Below are 5,355 nucleotides of genomic sequence, written 5' to 3' on the forward strand. Positions count from 1 at the left end.
ATAGGGGCTGGGGTGTTGCAGTTGGACATAGCAGCCCTGGGATGCAGTCCCTGCACATTGATGCAATGGTCTGTGTGTTCAGAGGAGAGTGTATGAGACACAGCCCACATGGTCCTGATAGCATGGAGTAGGATTGTTTGAGAAAGAGGTGGTTTTTTGGACCTTACAGAGTTCTTCATTCAAGCAATAGTGATAACTTTTATTATTACAGAGTTTGCAGAAGTGTTGAACTCTGTCCAAATCACACTTGGCATTTTTCCAGCCGGAGGGATTGTTCTTGTGGTTGTACTTTCATTGTAGTTATGGGTATTGTAGAAGCTTGCTAGTTATAAGTCCTTGCTGTTTCCATCTCTTTCTAGTTTTATGTTTGTGCAGCTGTAATGAGAACAATAACAAGCTCCTTGAAAAGCTGCAGTTAGGTAGGGACATTCTCTTCACAATTCTGCAGAGTTTATTCTTTGGTTCAGTTGCTACAGGGCATAGGCTTAAAAATACCTGACAATACAATGACTGCAAAGCATAATTTCAAACAGACAAGTGAAAGAATGATTTAGCTCTGTGAAATCATTGTTTTTAGGAGAAAAGCACTAACAACAGTAAGATGAAACTGCAGGTGTTGGATCTGCATTGTTCAGGTGAAATGCCAACAAACCTTAGAGCCATCCAGAGATACCATTGCACTTGTTCAAGATGGAAAAAAGATTCTCACACATTTCAGTGTGAGCTGGATTAGACTCGACCATCTCAAATATAACAGGTAATTAACACACCAAGCAAAAGAATGAATTTGCAGTATACTGTCCTGTACCATTTAATTTAAAAAATGCACTATGCTTTGAAATTTGTAATTATTCCTTCTTTTTTACTCATTTGAGCATCTGAGTACACAACAGTTACTGTAAGATTACTTGGATTGTTGGCTGCTTTATTACTAACACTGAAGAACCAGTACAACTCCACTATTCTGATGATCATGCTGTCTCTGGAAACCTGTTTCAAATTAGGTTCCAATCTTCTAACACAACCACTGAAAAAAAATGAGATAGTAAAGCCAAGCATTCACAAGCCTGTAAGATGTTCCAGTTAGGGCTCTTCATGCAATCTCAGCTTGTTCTTCCTTGTGTGTGAGTGTTATAACATCACATTTAATTTTAAGTTAACGACAAGATACTCCAGATTCACAAAAGGAATGGGTGATGCTCTGGGACAAATCTGGTACCTGTGAAGTTAGAGATTGTAGGCTGCTTCATTTAGAGACATAAGTAGACATGCATTAGGTAAGCCAGGGAAAAGAAGGATATCAAGTGATGACCTTAAGACTAGATAGTTGAGTGCTTTTCTGGGAGACTGAACCTTCCTCAGATACAGACTGCTTCTGTGATTCTAGACATTTTTTTATATTTAATCTTTTGTCTTGGCCAATAAGTGAGTCTCATGCTTTGAAAATTTAGGGCCCCGATTTAAGTTTTTTTTATAATAGCAATTGGCATATACTTTGTATGGATAATCCAGGTTTTCATTTGTCTGCCTCTGCTTACATATTGTAACAGTTGCATTGTGAAGATAACTATAATAATGATTTTGAATTACTTAGCTTTTTCTATTAACAGCAATCCTGAAAGCTCTGTAAAGAAAATGAGATTTCTTTTTAATCCAAGATGAGCTGATGTGGGAAAGTAGTGAAAAATGGAAGCACAGTTTCATATTATTAAAGACAATCACAATGTCTGTGCATTGAAGGAGCAAATTAAAATTGCACAGAGATCCTGAATTCTGTCATCCTACAGGTTCTAAATATGTGAATTTAAAATGTTAATGCCCTAATTGTGAATTTAAATTTTAACTTTCATTCCTAGTGCTCATTTAATCACTTGAACTTCTGCAAAAACATGCTAGGAAGAATCACAAGTTTGGAAGTTGTTTCCTGTTATCAAGATATATGTGTTAGTTATCGAGATATATGTGTTAGTTATCAGTGTCTTTCCTTCTAATTTCTTTTGCCATCCTTCCAATGCTTTTCTGCCATTCAGAATGTTAATTTTCTATCTTCCTAATTCCGTCCTCACTGCCAAAGTCTCTCAATCAACTTACAGTATTTTGTTTTGCTGCATTACAGAAAAAATCATGCTTCACTTCCAGAGCTGAGAATATTCTCAGATTTAAAATGCATTCAAGCTTTGGCAAGCATAGCAAATGGTGCTTTCCCAATTCTAATTAATTTCTGTTTCAGATTCTTCCCTCATTTAACCACGTTTCTCAATAAATCCAAACGTAAGGGGCCCTGAACATCTAAAATTTAGAAAAAAGATATTGAAAAAGCAGTATGACCACTAACAGTGCTGTATCATCTAAATAGCTAATACCAGCAGCCATGCATGAAGTCACGAGGGATGGCACAAGAGGCTGAAGGAGCTCTGCCTATTAGGATCCATAGTAGTAGAGAATGCAGGGTCCTGTTAAGCTTCTGTCCCCACAACATGCTGCAAGGAAGAATCCCAACCTGTATCCGCACAATTATTGATCTGCTGATATGCTTGCACCTATCTTCCCCACCGTCATGCTGCACTAAAAGCATTTTTTAGTTTCACTCTGTAGGAGACAGGTAGTGAAATTCTATACAAGAAACCTTTGCTTTCGGCTTCCTTTGAGACTGCTGACTCATGAAACCATAATGTTGTTCTAACATAATTGGAGTAAAAATATACTTGACAAAGAAGCATTTTTACATAATGCTGCTACTCCCCTCATCCTGAGCAGCTAGCCAAAAATGAAGTTGCTGGCTACTTATACAGGAGCAAAAGTAGTTGGCAGTGTGTTTCTTTGTTACTGTTCTCTTTATTTTTAAACATGTACCAAGGTCCATATCTTTGCACTGAGAAAGGGTAAAGAAATAAAAACAGATTATTCATTCCTTTTGAATTTTCCTTCAGTCTAAGCACACCTCTGAAAGCCCATTCATTTGCTTCTAGCTGTGATCATGCCCTAGAACTTCACTGTTCCACGGTGCTCCTTTACTCAGATGAAGTCCTTCTGCTTTATGCAGTCAGATTTTTGCATTCCAGTAAATAAAACCAATGACAGACATCCTAATTTTGACTGAGAGTTGACAGATTAATCCAGCATATCACATCAATTAGCATAAGCTATCTAGAAAATTTCAAAATGTGATATGCCAAGCTTGCATTTATCTTATAGTTAATGTAGAAATCATGGCACTAAAAATAAACTTTACTAACATGAAGATTTTGCTTTTCTCGTAGTCATTAGATCACAAAGACACCTTACTTCCCAAATAATTTATTACTTTTACATTGCAGTATCACAGAAGTAGTCATTCTTAAAAGCAAGTCAAGTAAAAAAAAAAATTTTCCAGAGTAATTAGCCAAGCAGCTATGTTTGAGATGAGTTATTCAATTAGAAATTGAATTATGCAGAGTTTGTTTTTACTGATATGAAAAAACCCCACCAAAATCCAAAAAACCAGAAGGATTCAGTCCAGCCTTGGAAGTTTGTGGCTTTAGTCGACATTCCTATCAAGAAAACTTCAGGAGTAAAGGCTTCCTTTCAGGCAAACAAACAAATCTTTTTCTGAGTAATTATTACCACACTTCAGGTAGTGACTGTTGTAAGCTATGATGCTGCTTGCTAAGTGACGGGTTGCTAGAGACGTGAAAGTGGCATTTAGAAATTCTCTGTCTGCAGTGCTGCTTGTTTTTGAAATCAATTAAGGAGCAGTAATAAAGAGCAAGATCAGGATTTTTTTTTCTGTAGGTACCTGAGAAGGTGAAATGGTGTCAGAAGACATCCCCTTATACTCTGCTTGCGAAATGATTACAGTCCCAGTATTTGCCATCTGTTGAGAAAGTGGTCAGCTCCATTCTAGCAGGGCAGAATTGAGCCTCCCTGCTAGTGCCCCTTCTGCAACAACAGAAGGATACAGAAAAAAAAAAAATAACAGTGCAAATGTTTTCTTGGATGTTGCAAAATTTGGGCAGCTACTTATGCACTTCATCTCAGTTATTTTAGGCTCCTAACTGAAGTGCCTAATTTGTTGCTTAGGGTATTATTTTACAGCAAATGGGAGAGATATCTTTAAAGAGTGACTCAGCCAAGCCAATTGCAGGTGCCTATCTCTATTTATTGATTGGAGAAAGTTTGTTGGGCAATTCAGTTAAGGTTCCAAAGCTTTTTTTGGAACATGTTTATTATTTCCAGAGATGTCATAGGGCTGATGGAACTTCATATTATTCACACAGATGAGTGCATTGTAAGTACAGTCTGCCCACAGATATCAGCCCACACCTCTACTTCTTATTATTTTGCATAGCAGCACTTTTTTGGGAATATAGGACAGCCTATTCTTGGTCCTGAAGCAATATTACAAACAAAGATTATTATATTATGTTCATAATTTGTAAAAAAATATTAACTAACTATGCTATTCTATACTGACATTTTGTTTTAAACTAAAGACAGAAACTTCTGTGTAAGATTAGTTATCTAAACTATACTCCAGCATCATGCATTGAACTGAACATTTAGAAAGTGGTTTGATACTTTCTGACCATCTGTACAGGACCAAATGCACCACTGATACAAGAAGATTCAACTCCATTTCATAAGCATTCCGTTGATTTGCCTGCAAAATACTAAATATAGTCAAGGAATTACAAAAGGTTGGGACTACCAGCAGAGCAGAATACGAATGCATTATCTCATACACTTATAACATACAAAATCTTGAATATTTTCCATAATACAGTCATGGCACTCCATGATATGTTTATAACTTACTGTGCATAAAAGTTGCCACTAAAAAGTCTTTCTTTGTAATTGCTGCTCAGTATCATCTTGGATACCATAATATCTCCTTTTATTTTAGGGGAGAAATGGAAGCACAGAGGTATTTCCTGTGCAAATGGGTTCTTCTTTATTCTGAACCTCATGTTATTTTCCTCCTATGGACTATATGACACAGAAACCCTTTGCACAGCTGGAGATTTGCTTGTTGTTCACCAAAGTTCTCTTGGCAAGCCGAAAGCCTTAACCACTCTGGTAATTAAGAAAATAATAAGAAATAAGAGGCAACACTGTTGTTACAGTAAATCAATGCACAGAATTTCACATCAACCTTGGTGTGAAACAAGAAGGGCAAGCCACAATCTAAAACTTTCTGTGGTGTCTGTATATGGAGGAACACAAAGAGAACACACTCATCCAAAAGCAACCCAGACTCATCCAAAGAGCAATGGAGAGATGGACAAATTAGCTAGTGACTCACACACAGTTGCTTTGTGACTGTGGCCATTATCAATGAACATCCTAGAAGGTCAAGATTAAGGCAGAATCGACTGC

General features: G+C 36.9%; 1 long non-coding RNA gene across 1 annotated transcript; it reads right to left on the minus strand.

Moving 5' to 3' along the window:
* Window positions 1-218: 218 nt before the first annotated feature.
* On the minus strand, window positions 219-4,084 carry LOC116787721. Its single transcript, XR_004357402.1, has 3 exons — window positions 4,008-4,084; window positions 3,776-3,918; window positions 219-375 (listed from the first exon to the last, which is right to left on the minus strand). It is a non-coding gene; the product is annotated as an uncharacterized LOC116787721 (long non-coding RNA).
* Between the last annotated feature and the right edge of the window lie 1,271 nt (window positions 4,085-5,355).

Source organism: Chiroxiphia lanceolata, chromosome 5, assembly GCF_009829145.1.
Source record: "Chiroxiphia lanceolata isolate bChiLan1 chromosome 5, bChiLan1.pri, whole genome shotgun sequence".
Classification (NCBI taxonomy): Eukaryota; Metazoa; Chordata; class Aves; order Passeriformes; family Pipridae; genus Chiroxiphia; species Chiroxiphia lanceolata.